The 22633-nt window shown below is 38.9% G+C and overlaps 1 long non-coding RNA gene across 1 annotated transcript in view; it reads left to right on the top strand.

The window, feature by feature from the left end:
- Positions 1-976: 976 nt before the first annotated feature.
- The window catches only part of LOC122706624, a 255133-nt gene continuing 233476 nt past the window's right edge, over positions 977-22633 (top strand). The window contains exon 1 of the long non-coding RNA XR_006344426.1: positions 977-1072. This is a non-coding gene — a long non-coding RNA (uncharacterized LOC122706624). The remainder of the gene's footprint in view (positions 1073-22633) is intronic.

Below are 22633 nucleotides of genomic sequence, written 5' to 3'. Positions count from 1 at the left end.
AAATTTTCACACATACAGGAAATAATGCCACTGTCATATAATTAGGACATCTCTGAAATGGAGATTTAAAAGGTAGAAGGAAAAAAGTCAGAAGAGTTTTAGAATTCCAGAGCAGAATAAATTGTTTCAGGTACTGTGCAAAGAACGGACTCATTGGAAAAGACCTTGTTGCTGGGAAAGATCGAAGGCGGGAAGAAAAGGGGACGACAGAGGAAGAGATGGTGGGATGGCATCACTGACTCCATGGACATGAATTTGAGCAAGCTCGGAGAGTTGGTGATGGACAGGCAGACCTGGTGTGCGGCAGTCCATGGGGTCACAAAGACTCCGACACAACTGAGCGACTGAGCTGAACTGCCTGCCTCACTGTGCAAAGTAATCAGAACACATCCAATGCTGTAAACTACTACAAACACACAGATCCACCCATACTCACCCTGTATGGCCTTCCTTCAAAAGGACAGTCTTAGTGACCCGTGCTCTTGGACTCTTCAATCAATAGAAATTGAGGAAGGGCTGTCCCAGACTTTCAGGCAAACCTTCACTGGGGCTTATACTGCAGCAAAGGGAAGCTGAAGCAAGAGTCAGGAGCCAAAGTTCGCTGCCAAGGAGTGGGAGCTGGACCCTAAAATGTGGAGAGGATAGGGATCCAGTGGTAAGACCCGAGGTGTCTTGCAGAAGACCCTGCCAGCCGAGGTGTGAAGGGGTCATGCGCAGTCCGTCTGCCCCGCCCACCCCCACCTTTGCGCCCAGCCCTTCAAAGATGGTGGGCATGCTCTGTCCTGCCACCCCGGGAGTGACATGGGATGTCAAAATTGCCCTGTTTGAGCGTGCGTAAAAGGCTGCCGCTCTCTGGGCATGCTCTGTCCTGCCACCCCAGGAGTGACATGGGATGTCAAAATTGCCCTGTTTGAGCATGCGTGAAAGGCTGCTGCTCTCTGGGCATGCTCTGTCCTGCCACCCCAGGAGGGATATGGGATGTCAAAATTGCCCTGTTTGAGCATGCGCGAAAGGCTGCCGCTGTCTGGGCACAAATTGTCTTCGAGGAAGTTTCCGCTCCTGGTTGTCTGTGGTGAGTCATTTTCCTGTTTGTTCACAGAGGCTTGTCCAGGAGCAGTTAGTTGTCTGGCAGTGACTCCAGATTCCAGCCTATGTCAAAGGAGTGTGCTGAACTTTATGCTCACGTGTCTCCTCAATGTCTCTTTGTAGAAGTTCAGGCAGTTTTCCTCCCTCAGAATTTCTGAAAAAGTAAACACTTGCTTTCCTTTCCTCTCAGGACTCTAAAACCATATATGCACGTATACATATAATTCTGTATAATTTCTTGGTTTCCTATTATCTTGAATTTTTTCAATAGTGACACACTGGGGAATGGAATGGAAGAAAGATGCGATAAAAGAGAATGAAAGCATAACAAAAAAAAAAAAAAGCAAACGCTTGTTTCTACATGAAGAAGACTCATTTTTTCACTTAGAACACAGGTTGTGAAATGGTAATGTCCAGGCCCAATCTGTCCTCCAGTATGTTTCTGTTCCTTTTTTTTTTCTTTTGGTGAGCAGAAGGTTTTTAAAATATTTTGAGTTGGTTGCCAGCATTTGAAAAGCAAAATGTTTCACACAAAAATCCAAGTTCCTGGCATCTTTTAAAATACTGGAAGATCCGGAAACAGAAATCTAAATCCCTTAAGGCATCCATGGGCTAGCCAGATCTCAGCAGCCGGAGCACCTCCTTAGATAAGGCCTGAGCCTTACTGCTCAGCTTACTGCCGAATTCACCCGGTCTGCTTCACTTGTTTCTGTTCCCTGTCTGACCTCTGTGAGCATTTGGGTTTGCATCCATTTTTTAGACCCGAATGAACTGTTTTCCTCTGTTTTCCAGCCAGCGAGTCTCTCAGCCTTCAATTAAAATAAATTGCAAGCCTAGAAGCAGTCTGTTTTTGAGAAATGAAATCTTTAATAATTGCTTTCACAGTTAATATGTAATCACTGAGGAAATTATTGCTGTGCTTAAAGCTGCTTTAGGACCCTGTTTAGGAAGAAATGTAGAAAGTCATTCTTGTTTTCCTATGAACTGCTGAAACAGATCCTCTATTTAGCATATTGGGTGAAATGAGAAAAACAGTATATTTTTGTTGTTCTGAAAAGGATGATAAAACAAGTGAAAACAGGTGTGTAAACAGCAGTAGGAAGTAATGAAAAACAAGATCACTGAGATCACAAAGGCCGTTATTTTATGATGGCCTGGAGCAGCAACTGGAAAACTTCTCTCCTACTCATTGTATTCATAGGCTTCGGTATTCATTTTCCCTTATGAATTAATTTCTTAAAGAGAGTATGAAAGGCTTTCTTCCTTCCCATGGACACTTTGAAGTAGCTTGCACAGAGTATGGGGTGTAATAGAGAGCAGCGAGCCTGGCTGAAATGTAAAACCAAAATCAAAATGTGCTTTTGAACATGATGTAGTTCTAAAGGAACTGCAAGCCATAAAGTTGAAAACTCCTCTGTTTATGGAATACATCTTTCACATTGAAGAGACATTCTAGATCTCAGGAAAATCTTTGAAAGATATCAAATTTAAAGACCTTAAGCTATCCTCAGAAGCATTCCAATATCAACCTTTTTCAAAGTTTTGATCTAAATTCAGTTAAACCTCTTGAGACAGAAATTTCACTGAGACTGAAAAAAGCAAGCAAAATAAAATGCAAGTAGGCAGGTGCTAATTGAGTATAAGTGTAATTGAAGTTCACTGACCTTTACTCCTGAGAGTCCTAAGGATGCACAGCTGTGGGCATGCACATGGAATATCTTGTTAGTGAGATTGCCTTGGAAGAACTATGAGTAAAACCCAGACAAGGGTGATGAGAGTGGGTTTTAAAATATTCTCCATCTTTGGCTTTATAAACATATATCTTTGCTTGTCTCATTCTTTTGTCATTTAACTTCTAGACTTAAAAAAGACTAGACTTCGTTGAATCAATATAATGATAATAAAATGCTTTCACATAAATTGAACCTTTAAAAAAACAAAAACAACGGGGGGACAGATGACTCACTCAGCTCTTTTTACTTTCTTTTTTTTTATTTTTTATTTTTCCATTTATTTTTATTAGTTGGAGGCTAATTACTTTACAGTATTGTAGTGGGTTTTGCCATATATTGACATGAATCAGCCATGGATTTACATGTATTCCCCATCCCGATCCCCCCTCCCACCTCCCTCTCCACCCGATCCCTCTGGGTCTTCCCAGTGTACCAGCCCCGAGCACTTGTCTCATGCATCCAACCTGGGCTGGTGATCTGTTTCACCCTTGATAATATACATGTTTCGATGCTGTTCTCTCAAAACATCCCACCCTCGCCTTCTCCCACAGAGTCCAAAAGTCTGTTCTGTACATCTGTGTCTCTTTTTCTGTTTTGCATATAGGGTTATCGTTACCATCTTTTAAAATTCCATATATATGCATTAGTATACTGTATTGGTCTTTATCTTTCTGGCTTACTTCACTCTGTATAATGGGCTCCAGTTTCATCCATCTCATTAGGACTGATTCAAATGAATTTTTTTTTTAATGACTGAGTAATATTCCATGGTGTATATGTACCACAGCTTTCTTATCCATTCATCTGCTGATGGGCATCTAGGTTGCTTCCATGTCCTGGCTATTATAAACAGTGCTGCGATGAACATTGGGGTACACATGTCTCTTTCAGATCTGGTTTCCTTGGTGTGTATGCCCAGAAGTGGGATTGCTGGGTCATATGGCAGTTCTATTTCCAGTTTTTTAAGGAATCTCCACACTGTTCTCCATAGCGGCTGTACTAGTTTGCATTCCCACCAACAGTGTAAGAGGGTTCCCTTTTCTCCACACCCTTTCCAGCATTTTTTGCTTGTAGACTTTTGGATAGCAGCCATCCTGACTGGCGTGTAATGGTACCTTATTGAGGTTTTGATTTGCATTTCTCTGATAATGAGTGATGTTGAGCATCTTTTCATGTGTTTGTTAGCCATCTGTATGTCTTCTTTGGAGAAATGTCTGTTTAGTTCTTTGGCCCATTTTTTGATTGGGTCATTTATTTTTCTTGAATTGAGCTGCAGGAGTTGCTTGTATATTTTTGAGATTAATCCTTTGTCTGTTTCTTCATTTGCTATTATTTTCTCCCAATCTGAGGGCTGTCTTTTCACCTGCTTATAGTTTCCTTTGTTGTGCAAAAGCTTTTAAGTTTAATTAGGTACCATTTGTTTATTTTTGCTTTTATTTCCAATATTCTGGGAGGTGGGTCATAGAGGATCCTGCTGTGATTTATGTCAGAGAGTGTTTTGCCTGTGTTCTCCTCTAGGAGTTTTATAGTTTCTGGTCTTACATTTAGATCTTTAATCCATTTTGAGTTTATTTTTGTGTATGGTGTTAGAAAGTGTTCTAGTTTCATTCTTTTACAAGTGGTTGACCAGTTTTCCCAGAACCACTTGTTAAAGAGGTTGTCTTTTTTCCATTGTATATTCTTGCCTCCTTTGTCGAAGATACGGTTCGTGGATTTATCTCTGGGCTTTCTATTCTGTTCCATTGATCAATATTTCTGTCTTTGTGCCAGTACCATACTGTCTTGATGACTGTGGCTTTGTAATATAGTCTGAAGTCAGGCAGGTTGATTCCTTCAGTTCCACTCTTCTTTCTCAAGATTACTTTGGCTATTCGAGGTTTTTTGTATTTCCATACAAATTGTGAAATTATTTGTTCTAGTTCTGTGAAAAATACTGTTGGTAGCTTGATAGGGATTGCATTGAATCTATAGATTAATTTGGATATTATAGTCATTTTGACAATATTGATTCTTCCAATCCATGAACACAGTATATTTCTCCATCTGTTTGTGTCCTCTTTAATTTCTTTCATCAGTGTTTTATAGTTTTCTATGTATAGGTCCTTTGTTTCTTTAGGTAGATATACTCCTAAGTATTTTATTCTTTTTGTTGCAATGGTGAATGGTATTGTTTCCTTAATTTCTCTTTCTGTTTTCTCATTATTAGTGTATGGGAATGCAAGGGATTTCTGTGTGTTAATTTTATATCCTGTGACTTTACTATATTCGTTGATTAGCTCTAGTAATTTTCTGGTAGAGTCTTTAGGGTTTTCTGTGTAGAGGTTCATGTCATCTGCAAACAGCGAGAGTTTCACTTCTTCTTTTCCTATCTGGATTCCTTTTACTTCTTTTTCTGCTCTGATTGCTGTGGCCAAAACTTCCAAAACTATGTTGAATAGTAGTGGTGAGAGTGGGCACCCTTGTCTTGTTCCTGATTTTAGGGGAAATGCTTTCAATTTTTGACCATTGAGGGTAATGCTTGCTGTGGGTTTGTCATATAAAGCTTTTATTATGTTGAGGTATGTTCCTTCTATTCCTGCTTTCTGGAGAGTTTTAATCATAAATGAGTGTTGAATTTTGTCAAAGGCTTTCTCTGCATCTATTGAGATAATCATATGGTTTTTATCTTTCAATTTGTTAATGTGGTGTATTACATTGATTGATTTGTGGATATTAAAGAATCCTTGCATTCCTGGGATAAAGCCCACTTGGTCATGATGTATGATTTTTTTAATATGTTGTTGGATTCTGTTTGCTAAAATTTTGTTAAGGATTTTTGCATGTATGTTCATCAGTGATATTGGCCTGTAGTTTTCTTTTTTGGTGGCATCTTTGTCTGGTTTGGAATTAGGGTGATGGTGGCCTCATGGAATGAGTTCGGAAGTTTACCTTCTTCTGCAATTTTCTGGAAGAGTTTGAGTAAGATAGGTGTTAGCTATTCTCTAAATTTTTGGTAGAATTCAGCTGTGAAGCCATCTGGTCCTGGGCTTTTGTTTGCTGGAAGATTTCTGATTACAGTTTCCTTACAATTTCCTTGCTTGTGATGGGTCTGTTAAAATCTTCTATTTCTTCCTGGTTCAGTTTTGGAAAGTTATACTTTTCCAAGAATTTGTCCATTTCTTCCAAGTTGTCCATTTTATTGGCATAGAGCTGCTGGTAGTAGTCTCTTATGATCCTTTGTATTTCAGTGTTGTCTGTTGTGATCTCTCCATTTTCACTTCTAATTTTGTTAATTTGGTTCTTCTTCCTTTGTTTCTTAATGAGTCTTGCTAACAGTTTATCAATTTTGTTTATTTTTTCAAAAAACCAGCTTTTAGCTTTGTTGATTTTTGCTATGGTCTCTTTAGTTTCTATTGCATTTATTTCTGCCCTAATTTTTAAGATTTCTTTCCTTCTACTAAGCCTGGAGTTCTTCATTTCTTCCTTCTCTAGTTGCTTTAGGTGTAGAGTTAGGCTATTTATTTGACTTTTTTCTTGTTTCTTGACGTAAGCCTGTAATGCTATGAACCTTCCCCTTAGCACTGCTTTTACAGTGTCCCATAGGTTTTGGGTTGTTGTGTTTTCATTTTCATTCATTTCTATGCATATTTTGATTTCTTTTTTGATTTCTTATATGATTTGTTGGTTATTCAGAAGCGTGTTATTTAGCCTCCATATGTTTGAATTTTTAATAATTTTTATTACTGTGATTGAGATCTAATCTTACTGCACTGTGATCAGAAAAGATGACTGGAATGATTTCAATTTTTTTGAATTTCCCAAGGCTAGATTTATGGCCCAGGATGTGATCTAGTCTGGAGAAGGTTCCATGTGCACTTGAGAAAAAGGTGAAGTTGATTGTTTTGGGGTGAAATGTCCTATAGATATCAATTAGGTCTAGCTGGTCCATTGTGTTATTTAAGGTTTGTGTTTCCTTGTTAATTTTCTGTTTAGTTGATCTATCCATAGTTGTGAGTGGGGTATTAAAGTCTCCCACTATTATTGTGTTACTATTAATTTCCTCTTTCATACTCGTTAGCATTTGCCTTACATATTGCGGTGCTCCTATGTTGGATGCATATATATATCTATAATTGTTATATCTTCTTGGATTGATCCTTTGATCATTATGTAGTGTCCTTCTTTGTCTCTTTTCACAGGCTTTGTTTTAAAGTCTATTTTATCTGATATGAGTATTGCGACTCCTGCTTTCTTTTGGTCTCCGTTTGCGGGAAATATTTTTTTCCAGCCCTTTAGTTTCAGTCTGTATGTGTCCCTTGTTTTGAGGTGGGTCTCTTGTAGACAGTGTATATAGGGGTCTTGTTTTTGTATCCATTCAGCCAGTCTTTGTCTTTTGGTTGGGGCATTCAACTCATTTACATTTTAGGTAATTATTGATAGGTATGGTCCCATTGCCATTTACTTTGTTGTTTTGGGTTCACATTTATACAACCTTTCTGTGATTCCTGTCTAGAGAAGATCCTTTAGCATTTGTTGAAGAGCTGGTTTGGTGGTGCTGAATTCTCTCAGCTTTTGCTTGTCTGTAAAGCTTTTGAATTCTCCTTCATATCTGAATGAGATCCTTGCTGGGTACAGTAATCTGGGTTGTAGGTTATTCTCATTCATTACTTTAAGTATGTCCTGCCATCCCCTTCTGTCCTGAAGGGTTTCTATTGATAGATCAGCTGTTATCCTTATGGGAATCCCTTTGTGTGTTACTTGTTGTTTCTCCCTTACTGCTTTTAATATTTGTTCTTTGTGTTTGATCTTTGTTAATTTGATTAATATGTGTCTTGGGGTGTTTTGCCTTGAGTTTATCCTGTTTGGGACTCTCTGGGTTTCTTGGACCTGTGTACCTATTTCCTTCCCCATTTTAGGGAAGTTTTCAGCTATTATCTCTTCGAGTATTTTCTCATGGCCTTTCTTTTTGTCTTCTTCTTCTGGGACTCCCATGATTCGAATGTTGGGGCGTTTCACATTGTCCCAGAGGTCTCTGAGGTTGTCCTTATTTCTTTTAATTCTTTTTTCTTTTTTCCTCTCTGTTTCATTTATTTCTACCATTTTATCTTCTACCTCACTTATCCTATCTTCTGTCTTCATTATTCTACTATTGGTTCCCTCCAGAGTGTTTTTGATCTCATTTACTGCATTATTCATTTTTAATTGACTCTTTTTTATTTCTTCTAGGTCCTTATTAAACATTTCTTGCATCTTCTCAATCTTTGTCTCCAGGCTATTTATCTGTAACTCCATTTTGTTTTCAAGATTTTGGATCATTTTTATTATCATTATTCTAAATTCTTTTTCATGAAGATTCCCTATCTCCTCCTCTTTTGTTTGACTTGGTGGGCATTTTTCATGTTCCTTTACCTGTTGGGTAATTCTATGCGTTTTCATCTTGTTTAGATTGCTGTGTCTGGAGTGGGCTTTCTGTATTCTGGAGGTCTGTGGTTCCTTTTTATTGTGGAGGTTTCACCCAGTGGGTGGGGTTGGACGATTGGCTTGTCAAGGTTTCCTGGTTAGGGAAGCTTGCATCGGTGTTCTGGTGCGTGGAACTGGATTTCTTCTCTCTGGAGTGCAATGGAGTGTCCAGTAGTGAGTTTTTAGATGGGTCTATGTGTTAGGTGTGACTTTGGGCAGCCTGTATGTTGATGCTCAGGGCTATGTTCCTGCGTTGCTGGAGAATTTGCATGGTATGTCTTGCTCTGGAACTTATTGGCTCTTGGGTGTTGGTTGGTTTCAGTGTAGGTATGGAGGCTTTTGAATGGTCTCTTATTGCTTAATGTTCCCTGTAGTCAGGAGTTTCCTGGTGTTCTCAGGTTTTGGACTTAAGTCTCCTGCCTCTGGATTTCAGTCTTATTCTTCCAGTAGCTCAAGACTTCTCCAACTATACAGCACTGATAATAAAACTTCTAGGTTAATGGTGAAAAGATTCTCCACCGTGAGGGACACCCAGAGAGGCTCACCAAGTTACATGAAGAAGAGGAGAGGGAGGAGGGAGATAGAGATAAGCAGGAGGAGAAAAAGGGGGACTCAAGAGGAGAGAGACAGATCTACGCAGTTCTCTGTTCCCTAAGGGTTCTCCGAAGCCTAGACACCCACAGAGATTCACAGAATTGGATTGGAAGAGAAGGGGGAGGGAGGAAATAGAGGTGATCTGGGGGAGAAAAAGGAGAGTCAAAAGTGGCAGAGAGTAATCAACACCCTCCTGAGTAAAAATGGGTACTGAATATTGGGTTCTTAAGTGTCCAAAATTGATATCAAATACTGAAAAACAAAGATTAAAAATCTAGAGTAGAGGTTAGACTCTTAAAAATACAATATTAAAAACAAAAACACAAAAAATTTTAGAAATATATATGAAGTTTGGTTTAAAAATAGGGCCTCTTCTTTTTTTCTTTTTGCAAGGCTATAGTGAAATGAAAATGAAAATTAAGGAGTAATAGAGAACTTTAAAAGAAAATAAGAGAAAAAAAATTAAAAAAATTTTTTTCTTAATTAAAAAAATAGTAAAAATATATGAAAATGAAAGTTAAGGAGTAATGGAGGAGTAATAGGGAATTATGAAAGAAAAATAAAAGAGAAAAAAAGAAAAAAAAGAAAAAAAATTTTAATTAAAAAAAAAAGTAAAAATATATCTAGGATTTTCTCTGGAGCTGTTGCAGTCAGTGTGGGTTCGGTTCAGTTTCAGATAGCTCCTCGTTCCAGCTTACACTTCTGGATATCTATAGGTCCCTTCCGGTGTAGTCGGTGTTACCTACAGGGATTTTAATCTGTTGCACCTGTCACTTCTGAAGCGGTTCCCTTTATTTGGCTTCTGTTTGCTGGTCTCTTCAGTGTCTAATCTCCGCCCTGACACAGGCGGGCGGAGGTGGTCTCTTGTTCAGGTTCGCTGTTTCAGTCGTTCTGCGGGGAGGGAGGGGCGCTGCAGGCAGATATCACTGGCCTTTGTGGGGAGCACTCGCAGTGTTCCAGCCACACTGGGTTTGCCCCCGCTCACGGGTGTGTGTGCTTTCCCCGTCCACACTGCTCAGGCTCCCAGCTGCTCTATATGGAGCGGGCTCTGCGTTGCGTGCGGTTCCAGTTTTTGGGTATTCCACAAAAGCACGGACTTGGTTGGGCCTGCGTTTTGTGCCTTCCCGGGCCGAGCAACTCAGGCAGTCAGGAGCTTGACGGGCGCATTCTCCCGGGCTGTGGTGCGCCTTCTCCCCTCCGCTGCCCCAGCCTCAGTTTCCGCCCGTGCCAGTCAGGTGTATTCGCCTTGTGTCTGTTCTCTGGAGCTGACCTCTAGCCACGACCCTCCCAGCGGATGTCGACCATCCAGAATCTCAGGAAGTCTTTGGTTAGAAACTGGGAGCCTGTTTGCAGTTTGGTAGGGGATGCCATCCCTGGGGCCGAGTTTGTCCCTTTCCCCTTCCCCCACCTCCTGCCTCTGGCGGGATATGGCCCAGTCCGCCGCCAGCTCGCTCTTCTCTGGAGTCGCTCAGTCCCTTTGTTCTGCAAACGGCTGGCAGTGTGTCCGGGCAGTTAATTTTCTCTCTCTCTCTTGCTATCCCACAGTTTAAGTTGCTATCTCACATTAGCTCCCTCCGATTGCTCTCAGGGCATTTGGGCCCAGTCCTTACCCTAAGCAACACCGCCTGCTCCTCTCCGTTCTGCCTCCACTTGCTGGTGGCAGATGCGGACATCTGGGGTACTTTTCTGCTGGGAGTTGCTTTTAGGCATGTAATCTGTGGGTTTTATTTATTTTTCCTCCCAGTTAGGTTACCCTCTGAGATTCGAAAACTTCCCCCAGACCCACCAGTGAAAGGGATTCCTGGTGTTTGGAAACTTCCTCTATTACGACTCCTTTCCCGGGAGGGGTCTCCGTTCCTAGCTCTTTTGTCTCTCTTTTTATCTATTATATTTTGTCCTACCTTCTTTCGAAGACGATTGGCTGCTTTTCTGGGCACCTGATGTCTTCTGCTAGCGGTCAGAAGTTGTTTTGTGAAGTTTGCTCAGCGTTTAAATGTTCTTTCAATGAATTTGTAGGGGAGAAAGTGGTCTCCCCGTCCTATTCCTCCACCATCTTAGTTCCTCCCCCTCTTTTTACTTTCATATAAGAAAAAGACCTTCAAATTTTTGATCAGATAATGTTAGGATATAGGAAGAAAGCACTAAACTCAGATGAATTTATGCTAGGAATTTCTGTATTATTTCATAGTGGATAGGGAGGCCTGGCGTGCTGCGGTTCATGGGGTCGCAAAGAGTTGGACATGACTGAGCGACTGAACTGAAGTGAACAGTTAAACATGGAGATAAATGAAAAATGGAATTGGTGTCACATGGCTAGAAATGGAGAAATATCCAAATCCTCAAAAAAAGCAAAAGTTAGGGAATCAAGAACATAAATTTAATATTAATTGGATACCAAATAGCTTTCATAAAAGTATATGATGATCATTTAGGGGTAAACACATGCAATATGAGTCTAAGACATAATAGTTGAATCTCAGACTTGGTAGTTTGAGTTAGAACAACTAGAGTTCCTTTTCAAGGGATAATTAGTAGATTGATATTTCTGGAAAAAATGTAGAATAATTAATTTCTTCAAACAATTGGCAAAATCCCCCATGAATTCTTTGAAGAAACTGTATAGTTCAATACTACCGTATGATAAGGGTGTAATAACAACAGAAAGGGATTACAAGAGAATATAATTGGCACAAGGAAGGAAAGCAAAGTTCAGTGGCTCTAATGTCTATAAATTATAGCACAGAGTATTATCTATGCACTTCTAACAAAATTTAACCCTTCAACCAAAACACATTTTTTGTTTTTGCTTGTCACAAGTGTGCACCTATGTTAAGATTCAGAGAAAGAAAAAGGAAACATTCTTAACAGCTCTAAAGAAAATAATACTTTGTGGTTCATTTTGAAAGAAATAATGCAAGCTCAATTACACAGGCTGCAGTAGTAGTAGCTGCTATATAACTTACAAAACTCCAAAATGTCAACTGCTTATAAATAGAAGCATGTTTCTCATTCAGAGTTTAGTAATTAGTGTTTGGGGGTGAGGTAGGTTATTCAGGGAGTGGGAAGGGAGCCAGACGGAGGCTCTGTTATCTGCATCGTGTGGTTTCTGAGATTGCTCTGAGTGTCAAGCAAGAGAGCATTAACGATCCTTACTGTTGTTGTTCAGTCACCAAGTCCTGTCCTACTATTTGCAGCCCCATGGGCTGCAGCATTCCAGGCTTCCCTGTCCTTCACTATAGCCTGGAATTTGCTCAAACTCATGCCCATTGAATTGGTGATGCCATCCAACCATCTCATCCTGTGTTGTCCCCTTCTCCTGGCTTCCATCTTTCCCAGAATCAGGGTCTTTTCCAATGAGTTGACTGTTCGCGTCAGGTGGCCAAATATTGGAGCTTCAGCTTCAGCATCAGTCCTTCCAGTGAATGTTCAGGGTTGACTTCCTTTAGGTTTGACTGGTTGGCTCTCCTTGCAGTCCAAGGGACTCTCAAGAGTCTTCTTCAGCACCACAATTTGAAAGCATCAATTCTTCGGTGCTCAGCCTTCTGTATGGTCCACTTCTCATATCTATACGGGTCTACTGGAAAAAATGAAGCTTTGACTAGATGGACTTTGCCAGCAAGGTGATGTCTCTGCTTTTTAATACGCTATCTAGGTTTGTCATAGCTTTTCTTCCAAGGAGCAAGTGTCTTTTAATTTCATAGCTGCAGTCACCATCCACAGTGATTTTGGAACCCAAGTAAATTAAATATGCCACTATTTCCATTTTTTCCACATCTATTTGCCATGAAGTAATCCTAGAAGTGATATATATCCTTTGTGATCCAATTTCATTGGCCACAGTTGAATGGCTTTATCCTGTCGGCCACATAAATGTAAGGGGAACTTGGACTTGTAAATACCTACTGTCTGGGCAATTAGTTCTCAAGTACAGCTTTAAAACCATATGTATATATGACTGGGTTGCTTCACTATGCACCTGAAACTACTACAACATTGTTAATCTGCTATACTCCAATATAAAATAAAAAGTTTAAATAAAACAAGAAAACCCAAATCAAAACAACAAAAAACATAAGTGGGAAAATGAGCCATTGATGGATAACCAGTTAACTATACCATACTTATATGGAGTTACCTTGATATAGATCATTCAAAATCTGTTAGTGTAAAGATAATACTTTTATTTGCTGACATTTATCACTGTTTGTTGTCTGAACAGTGGAGATCCATTGAAAACTACTGAATGTTATTATTTTTTGATGGGAAAATTGGTTTTTAATGTCCTCAAGGTCACTGTTATCAAACGATATCAAACATTTAAAATATTATCTTACTGAATTGTACAATGTTAGAAATGGAAGGAAATTTGGAGAATGATCCATTCAACACCATTTTCTAACAAACATAACCACATTATATAGTTAGGCTGTAAATTTATTGAGTGCAGAAATATATGATCAGTCTTTTTCATGTGCCTAAATGAGATCCACATAAAAAAAAGCTAGGCACTTAATGAGTCACATTAAATGTTTCAAGCTTCTAAACTATTAGACATATCCTCACTCTGACATTGTGAGGTGTGCAAAGGGACAATGATAATTTTGCAGCTTGTCCCATGTGCCTGGGCTGTTTGATTTATGTGTTGTACCTGCCTCCTGTGATGCTGTCTGAATTCATAAATCTGAGTAAAAGAACAGGGACCCATAACTCAAAAGAGGATGAGATGGGCTAAACCCTGAGGCTGAGAATGTACTGTGGAATTGGAGCTCTGTTTCCTCATGAATACCCATGGGTATCAAAGTTGCTAAAGGTTAGTATTCATCACAAAGGGTCCCGGTCAGGATACATAGCAGGGTTCCAAGAATACTTGTTTTTCTTTTTTTTTAATCTTCAGACTTTTGTGTAGTTCACATAACATTTTTTTTTGTTTGTTTTTGCTTTTTAAAACATAAGGTAAACTTGATGCAATTTATGTTCTACTAAGGTATACCTCTGCATCCTGCATACCTATTTGTCAGTGCCTACTGTGTGCAAGATGTTTTCCTATACAGGTATTTTGGGTAGATAAAAAATTATAAGACACATGGAATAAGCTCTCAAGCTTATCATACAGTAAAGAATATGACAGAGCTCATGAAAAATGGAAATATATGGGCTTTATATGAAAAGGATCATAGGATATAAAACACTTGGTATTTTTAGAAATTCAGAAGAGAGTGAGTTCCCTGAGGATGAGATAGCAAAGGACTGTGTAATGTAAGCAAGATAAGTACTAACTTCATGCTGCAACTGAGCTGCTTTATATTCATAAAAGCTTTTAGAGTAGCCAAGTCTTATCACTTCTCCAAAATTTAGTCTGTCTTTGAAACCATGCAACTCAGATTGGGACTTGAACCCACAGTCATTCAATTGAGATCACATACCTGGTCTCAGGACTTAATGAAGCTCGGGTTCTTCGTGTCTCATCACAGAAAGAATTCAGTGAGAAACAAAGTGATAGGTAAGAAGTGGATTTTTTTTTTTTTTAAGAGAGAATGCACTCCACAGATGAGTGTGAGCCATCTCAGAAGGAGAGAGGCCTTGGGAGAAACACTCCACAGACAAGAGTGTGGGCCATTTCAGATGAAGGCACCAAAATATGGCACAGTTAGTTTTTAATGGCCTGGGCAATTTCATAGGCTAATGAGTGTGAGGATTATTCCAGCTATTTTGGGGGAAAGAGTGAGGATTTCCGGGAATTGGGCCACCATCCACTTTTTGGCCTTTTATGATTAACTCTGAACTGTCATGGTGCTGGTGGGTATGTCATTTAGCTAATGTATTAGAATAAGTATATAATGGGCTTCCCAGGTGGTGTTAGTGGCTAAGAACTTGCCTGCCAGTGCAGGAGGGGTCAGAGATGTGGGTTCAGTCCCTGGGTCAGGAAGATCCCTTGGGGAGGGTATGGCAACCCACTCCGTATTCTTGCCTGGAGACTTCCATGGGCAGAGGAGCCTGGTGGGCTACAGCCCATGGACTCAGAAAGAGTCAGACATAACTGAGGAGACTTAGAACACATGCATGAGCATGTAATATGGCTCAAGGAGTGGAAGCTTCCCCTGAGTAGGAAATCACAACCCAGTCCAATATTCTCTGCTGGAAAAGTCCTTGAACAGAGGAACCCAGCAGGATACAGTCCATGGGGCCAGAAAGAGTCAGAGATGACTGAGGCTCCAAAGTCTACTAAAAGCCAAATAGTCTGCTGTCTTGGAGCTAGTTATTTCTAACCAGTTTTTGTCATGTCTCATGGCTATGTTGAGCTTCCCTGGTGACTCAGTGGCAAAGAATACACCTGCCAGTGAAGGAGACCCAGGTTCAGTCCCTGGGTCAGGAAGATCCCCTGGAGAAGGAAATGGCAACCCACTCTAGTATTCTTGCCTGGAGAATCCCATGGACAGAGAAGTGTGCTGGGTTACTGTCCATGGGGTTACGAAGAGTTGGATGTGACTTAGTGACTAAACAACCACACACAACATGGCTAAGCTATTCTTTTAAAGGTTGTACCCTGCCTACTTCCCTCCTGTTTTATTCCTCTTCCATCCTGTTTTACCTTTACTTTGCCCTTATTATAATTAGGTCTGTATCTCAGTGTTTAGTAAAACTTAACGCCAAACTTATGAGATTTATGTCAGAAATTTAAGGTTTTTAAATTAATTAATTAATTATTGAAATACAGACATTTAGTCTTCTTCTGTCACAGGCAGTAACGTCATCTCTGCCCGATCACAAGTGGATGCTCTGGCTTTTAGGATATGAATGTTAGGCATACCCTTAATTGGTTCATTCAACAAGTAATTTGAACGTGAAATATTCATTAAGCCATTATTCTGTGTCAAGCACTATTCTGGTGGAAGGAGCACAGCATTGAGAAGGATGGAGAGAGGTCAGGATGCCCAAGTAGCCTAAGGCGCTGTGTTGAGAAGGACAGAGACACAGCCATCACCATCTTGAGACTTACAGTCTGTGAAGTAGACAATTATTTCCATCAGCAGTGATGTGAAATGACAGTAAATACTTGGAGGAAGAAAGCACACTGTTCCTTCAAAACTGTTTAGCAGAGATTCTAGCTTAGTCTCTTGGAGATCAGGAGAGACTTTCTGCAGGAAACTACATTAAAGTCAAAACATAAACGGTATAGAGAAAGTGAGTAGCTGAAGACGAATGGGGCTTGTGTCCTAGGCTGAGAAAACAAGAAGAAAAGGCATGTGTGGTTTTGCCAGTTTTAAGAAGCTCTGCGAAGTCCTTTCTCCTGCCTGAAAGGAAAGAGATGACATAATCTAGTATTTCTCAAAGTGTAAACAGGGAGTCTGCAAGGACAAAATTATTTTCACAATGATACCAAGATCGTTTTTTTTACTCTCATTTTCTCATGAGAGTTCCAGAAGCTATTTAACATGTGACATTACAACAGATTGAATCTTGAAGCAACTCCGAGAATCCAGCTGTCTTCTATTAGGCCAGACATTAAAGAGATTTCCAAAAATGTAAAACAATGCACCTTCTCCCTAATTGATTTTGGAAATTAGAGTTTGTAAAAATATCTATGTAAGAATATAATGCATTTACTTTTCTAAGTAAATTAATAAATACATATTTTTTAAATGTCTCAGTTTTAATAATGTAAGTGTTGAGAGATATAATCCACATAAACAGAAGCTATTTTGGGTGGGTCCTAATTAATTTTTAATACGGTTAAGTAGTAGAGACCAAAAAGCTTGAGAACCACTAATTTAATCTCTTGCTTCAAATGGTGACACTTTGAGAGTGAAAGAAGATACTATTAATAATTATACCAGAAAACAAAATGACATTACATCTCAACTTAACCTAGGACAATGTTAGTTTGTACAAGTTTTCCTAGTATATATAATTAATAGCTTATAGTTTCACTGTCAAAATATGCTGATTTAGAGAACCAGCTGTGTGGTCACCCTGTATATGAGACTAATTAATGGTGGCCTTGTCTTGCACCCATCTAAACTTGCTATCAAAGAGAACTCCAGAACATGAACTTCGGTGGCAAACTATATGTGAGGGACCTGCTGGGGCAAATAATGCCTATTACAGACAGACTGGTGGAAAGAAGCAAGGGCAAATTGTACATTAATTTTATGTTTTTTGTTTTGTCTCAGAGTATGGCATTATGGGTTTAAACATCTTGAGTCTGAGAAGAGCACTGTTAATCTGTGTTTTAGAGGAAAAGATTTTTTGAGTATCCTGCATCAGCTCTAGTAGTTACCAGGATATCTGAAGAATAAAATCTTTCCTGTTAAATAACTTCAGCCTTTGAGAGAATGTTGAGAGAAATGAAGAATTCCTGTGCTGTATTTTATAGAAGGTCACTCCCAAATATGGATGCTTGTTATGAAAACTGGAAGAATTTATATACTTAAACTGAAATAAAGTCATTGTCTAATTGTCTAAGCAGACTCCATCAAGCATTAAATATATATATATATATAACTAATCAAAAAACCTACTTAAAGCACCAGAAGGAAAAGGTTTGGTGTGTGGTGCTGAATATTTTCCCTCTTTCCCAAAGGTTGAGATAACTTAACATTTATAGAACAACAACGCACAAATCTATAATAAAATGCATCACTGAATTGCAACTCAAGATTTTGAGATCAGATACATCCTTTTGGAATATCTCCCAACAAATAACATGAATCCATTATGGATTCTTTTCAAGTGTGTTTTAAAAAGCAATAGAAGCGTTACAAGCATAATGGGGAATAAAAAGAGGAAAAAAAATAAAAACAAAAGCAGCCAGGGAGAGGGAGAAATAAAAATTAAAGAGCAAGGGAGACAGTGGTGCTCTTACATGAGCATACACCTTGTTTCTTGGGTACATCAAGGGCTTTAGCCAAGGGCTGTGATGTTATTCTAGACAATTTTACTGACATAAAATAAGGAGTCTAAATTATGATGAAATCAGAACCAGAAGCCAACCGCAAGGGAAGCCATTAACAATTTAACAGGAGGGAGTGTGGATTCTACTTGTCAAAGAGAATATTAGAAGACTATTTGATATAAAATGCAGCTATCACAGCACTGAGGGTTGGGTACCTCAGCTGGGTTTTCCTTGAACTCCTTGCCTTACAAAGTTAAACACAGACCTGGGTGTTTCACAAGGACAGCTTATCTTACGCCGAAGCAAAAAATAACATCAACTGCATAGGAGGAAGGGTTGACTGGATACCTGTCTACCAAAGGCAAAGACTGCAGGGAACATTAAGAGGTGAAAGTGGACCTGAGGAAAAGTTCAGAGTTCTTTTTTAAATTTTTTATTTTTATTGATGTATAATTGACATACAATGTTATATTAGGAGAGAATTCTAAATCTAAGACACAGTGAATCAAATTTTAGCTGGGTTGCTTCCTATCTGTGTGATCTTGATACATTTTTATCCTCTAGAGTCATAACGTGCTTCATCTTAAAATGAGAATAATAATATCTACCTCATAAGAATGATGTCAGAATTAACGAACAACAACAAAGGAGGCACCTACCTCAGTGCCTGGAGAGAGTGAGAACTCTTTAAAAGTTAGCTGTCTCTCCTTACTTATCACCCTGTCTTAATATTACAGTCTTTCTCTGTCTCCTTTTCTTCTCTTCTACATCTTGTTTTTCTCTCTTTTTCTTTTTTTCTTCTGTTCTTTTAATAAAATTTTATTTTGAAATAATTATAGATTTACAGAAAAGATGCAAATATAGTATGAAGAGTCTGTATATACCCCTCACATAATTTCCCATTTTTTCTTTTTTCAATTCATTTTTCTTCAGTTTTATTTGAATACATGTTTTCATCTATCTTAAAAATAGATTGTACTCTAGTATAATGTTGCATCACTCTCTTCACTTGTACTTTCTTTATCCCTTCATAACACAAGCTGAGTATGATTACAATATATAATTATTTACACTCAGATAAATAATCTGAGTATGATTATTGACTTTCTTTTTGGATGCAGAAAATTTTGGAATAATATAGCCTCTAACTTAGGGGGAAGCCAGTCAGGTGAAGGCAAAAGAAAACAGTCAACAAGAGACCCATGTCAATGTCAGTCTGATGGTGCACTTATTATATGTATTTGCATATATATTTACAGATCTATATTGTATATATTTATATATGTTCCCTAACACCTGACAATAAGTCTGGTAGTTCTAATAATTGGGAAATCATTTCAGAGATGTGATAATTAGGATATAGGATTTACAGGTCCCAGGATAGAAGGTTTAGTTGTGAAGGGTGTGTCCACGGGGCTTCATGGTGTGCTCTGCTGTACCCCCATGGTCCTGGGTAATAAAAGGAGGAACTGAGCTTCTTTAGTTTCATCTTCCATCTCATGGCCATCCTGGGTCTTTTTTCTCTTTGCTTGCAAAATTATCTCCATAATCCCTCTATAGTTCTCATGGAGGTTTTTCCCCTACCAGTGTTTTCCCCTGAGAATGTTCAGTGCTCTGAAATAGGCACAATTGCCTTATTAATTTTTACCAATAATAAATCCTTTTCCCTTGATACTCTATTTAAGCTACGTGCCAGGGGAAGACAATGAGTTCAAATGCAGGAATTTACCTAGACCATTATAGAAAACTAACGTAATGCCTTTTTCCTCCCTGAGTCAGTTACATTTTAAGAGAGAAAGCCTTACTGTTTAAAAAAAAAAAAAAAAGATATTACTATCTTACCCAAGAATGGCCTCTAACTTGGAAGTTTAGGCACTCTGAGAGAGAGAAGGAAAAGAGATCTAAAAGCATAAACTTCCTTGGTACTTCTACAATTGAGGGCTGCTAGAGACACTGAAAAGACATCCAGCTTTTCTTGAGAGTTTGATATCACTTTAGTTCACTACATTCAGGATAGCAGAGATAATATTTATGAATAAAGAAAAACATGTTATTAGAGGGTAGGGGAGGACTAGGAGATGACAATAAGGAGGATTGGATGCCAATCTCAGGGACTTTCAGGTCATTTGGAGAAGGTGATGTTATTACACTGTCTTTATCTCAATGTGAAAATTAAAACTGTCTGGGTTGGTGTCATGAATTCAGTGTCATTTAAGCTTCCAAGATCTGAACCAGGGGAACTCAAAAACTGCCTAAAGCAGTTTTGAAGAGAATCTTGTTTAGTCCACTTGAAGCTCTTCCTCTGGCTGTAGACCTTGGTGTAACATTTTTTGAAAGAAGAAATAATGAAGTGTAATGCTAAAGGCTGAAAATGAAGAATGATTTGAAGGTGAGAAAGGATTGAGAAAGAGATAAAATGTAGTGACAGAAGTTTATTTCATTCCCATCATGAGATTCGGCAATGGTTATATTGCCTCTTGCCTTCAGTTACCAAGGCCACAAACCATTATTTTCAGAAGCTCATTGCACTGTATGTGCATCAAGATTTGATGGGAAGATAAAGGGGTTGTGAGGGAAAAATTGCCTGGCTGTTTCTGTTAATACATTTTCTTTTTCTTCTGGAGAGGTTACCTTGAAGAAGGAAATGCTCATAAAATAATAATAATAATAATGTTAATCATCATCATCAAATCTTTGTTAGAAAATTGTGCTCATCATATCCCTCCATCTTTTACCTTCCTGTTCTCCATCTTCATTGTCATAAAGAGCATGTACGAAATATTGATAATTCTCTGAAAGTACTGCTGACTTGCCTCCTAGTGAAACTTTTATTAAAATTTTAATAGACACACACAAAGAAGTAAGCTTACTGACAGAACAAATTCACCAGATGAACTATACTGTTCAGAGACAATTTAAATTATATAATGAAGTTGCAAACAATGGAGTAAAATAAATGAGAAAAAAATATATTCTGAGATATTAATGAAGGAGGCTCACAAATCAAGCTTAGGTTTTCTTAGAGAAAGATGAACGCACTTGTATGTGGACAGTATAATTTTCCGTTTCTTCCTCTGATAGTGCTCTAACTGGCTTTTCAAATGCACTGTCAGAATGCAGTTTTTACTGGAGAGGGATTCAGAATGAGAATTCCTTCTTCTCTAACCACTAATAAGCAATGCTAGAAAGAATATATGATATTTTTAAGATTTTGTGCATAGTCCATGAGATTAGCTGAGAGTCCATTATTCTAATGTTGTTGTATAAATCCAGTTTGGTGTTAGTTCAGTAGGAATTGTACTTTGCTGTGAGGTATGCCTTTGCTTCTATTACACTGCGCTTGCAGCCAGTTTCCAGGCTTTCATTAGCTCTCACATTTGGCACTGCTGGCAAAATGCCACATTCGGCAAAGGTAAGAGGAGAAGCCACAGAGAGGTCGTGAGACCCTGGTCTAGCCTCAACTTCCAGTCCAGAGGTACAGTTACAGCCAAATTATGCTACCTGGATTGTTCGTTTCCTGATAATCTGAGTTTTATGCTCCACAAGGAAAGGAAGAGGAGACTGAAGGGCTTGAGGTACAACCTCCCCATTGACTGTAGACCGATGGTGCTGTTTTATCACTTAGACACTCATCTCAGAGCTGAGATGTCCAAGTGTCGCTGTGTCTGAGGCAAATGTCATTTCAAAGGCCATATTTGTCTTATACATCTTTAAATGTGATCGGGTTACTAGTAAAAATAGTATTTCTCTTTCTGTTTGTGTCCATCTCCTCCTGATGCCTCCAGTGAAAAGATGTTGTATCTATTTTGATTTAAAAAGTTAAATCAAATTGACCCTGCCATGGGAAAATGGACACTGAATCTTGAAGGGTTAAAGGAACTTTGGAAATGGCGAGATTTTCTTTCTCCCTAGAAACTGCTTGCTTGAATGATTCCTAAGCTGTTAGGGTTACCATGGTAATTATTATTCTTAAGTGGAGAGGTTTATTTGTGAAGCAAAAAGACCACCAAACTTGTTGCCTGTATCTCTAAATCACTACTCGCAGCCATCTTTAAGGAGGAGTGAACTTTTGAAAGAATTGAATAATGCAGATCAATTTTTATCAGAATATGTGACAGCCTTGCAAAAGAGAAAGATGGAACGTGAATATATTAGGGATATTTACTGAAGCCTCATTGGACGGGCTTTACCATTTATACCTTTTGCAGGTAGGCTGAGAATATGAAGAACCTCAGAATCAACTGTATTTAAGGGGAATCAATTTGTTAGAGAATCTGATACATTGTTTCCTATATGGCTGATCATAATGGTCTTGAGGTTAATTCATTTTAATGGCAAAATGACTCTAAGAGCTTAAATTAACTATTTAAAAAAATTTTTAAATCCTGAACTCATGGCCTCACGAACCTATTTCTCCTGATTTTAGTGGAAAGCGGCCTGACTAGGCATAGCAACAGAGTTCATAGATGACTTTAGCACTGGAGAGCACTTCTGCAAGGTATAAGAGTGGTGTTATGAAGTGGGAAGGCTAGATACCCTTCTTCACAAGTATGTGGGCTCTACTCCATATAAGAGCAATCGTTGCTGTTATTTAGTCACTCCTCAGTCATGGCCGACTCTTTAGAGATCCCATGGGCTGTAGCCCACCAGGGTCCTCTGTCCATGGGATTTCCCAGGCAAGAGTACTGGGGTGGGTTGGCATTTCCTTTTCCAGGGGCTATTCCTGACCCAGGGATCAAACCCACGTCTTCTGCATTGGCAGGAGGGTTCTTTACCCCTGAGCCACCAGGGAAGCCCATATATGAACAATACTATCTCCCAAATTTGTAATAAATCGCATAATGCTAAAAGACGACAGAGGATGGGATGGTTGGATGGCATCATCGAC

This window comes from Cervus elaphus, chromosome 13, assembly GCF_910594005.1.
Source record: "Cervus elaphus chromosome 13, mCerEla1.1, whole genome shotgun sequence".
Lineage (NCBI taxonomy): Eukaryota > Metazoa > Chordata > Mammalia > Artiodactyla > Cervidae > Cervus > Cervus elaphus.
Note: the sequence above shows the minus strand (reverse complement) of the source record. Positions and strands in the feature narration are given on the sequence as shown.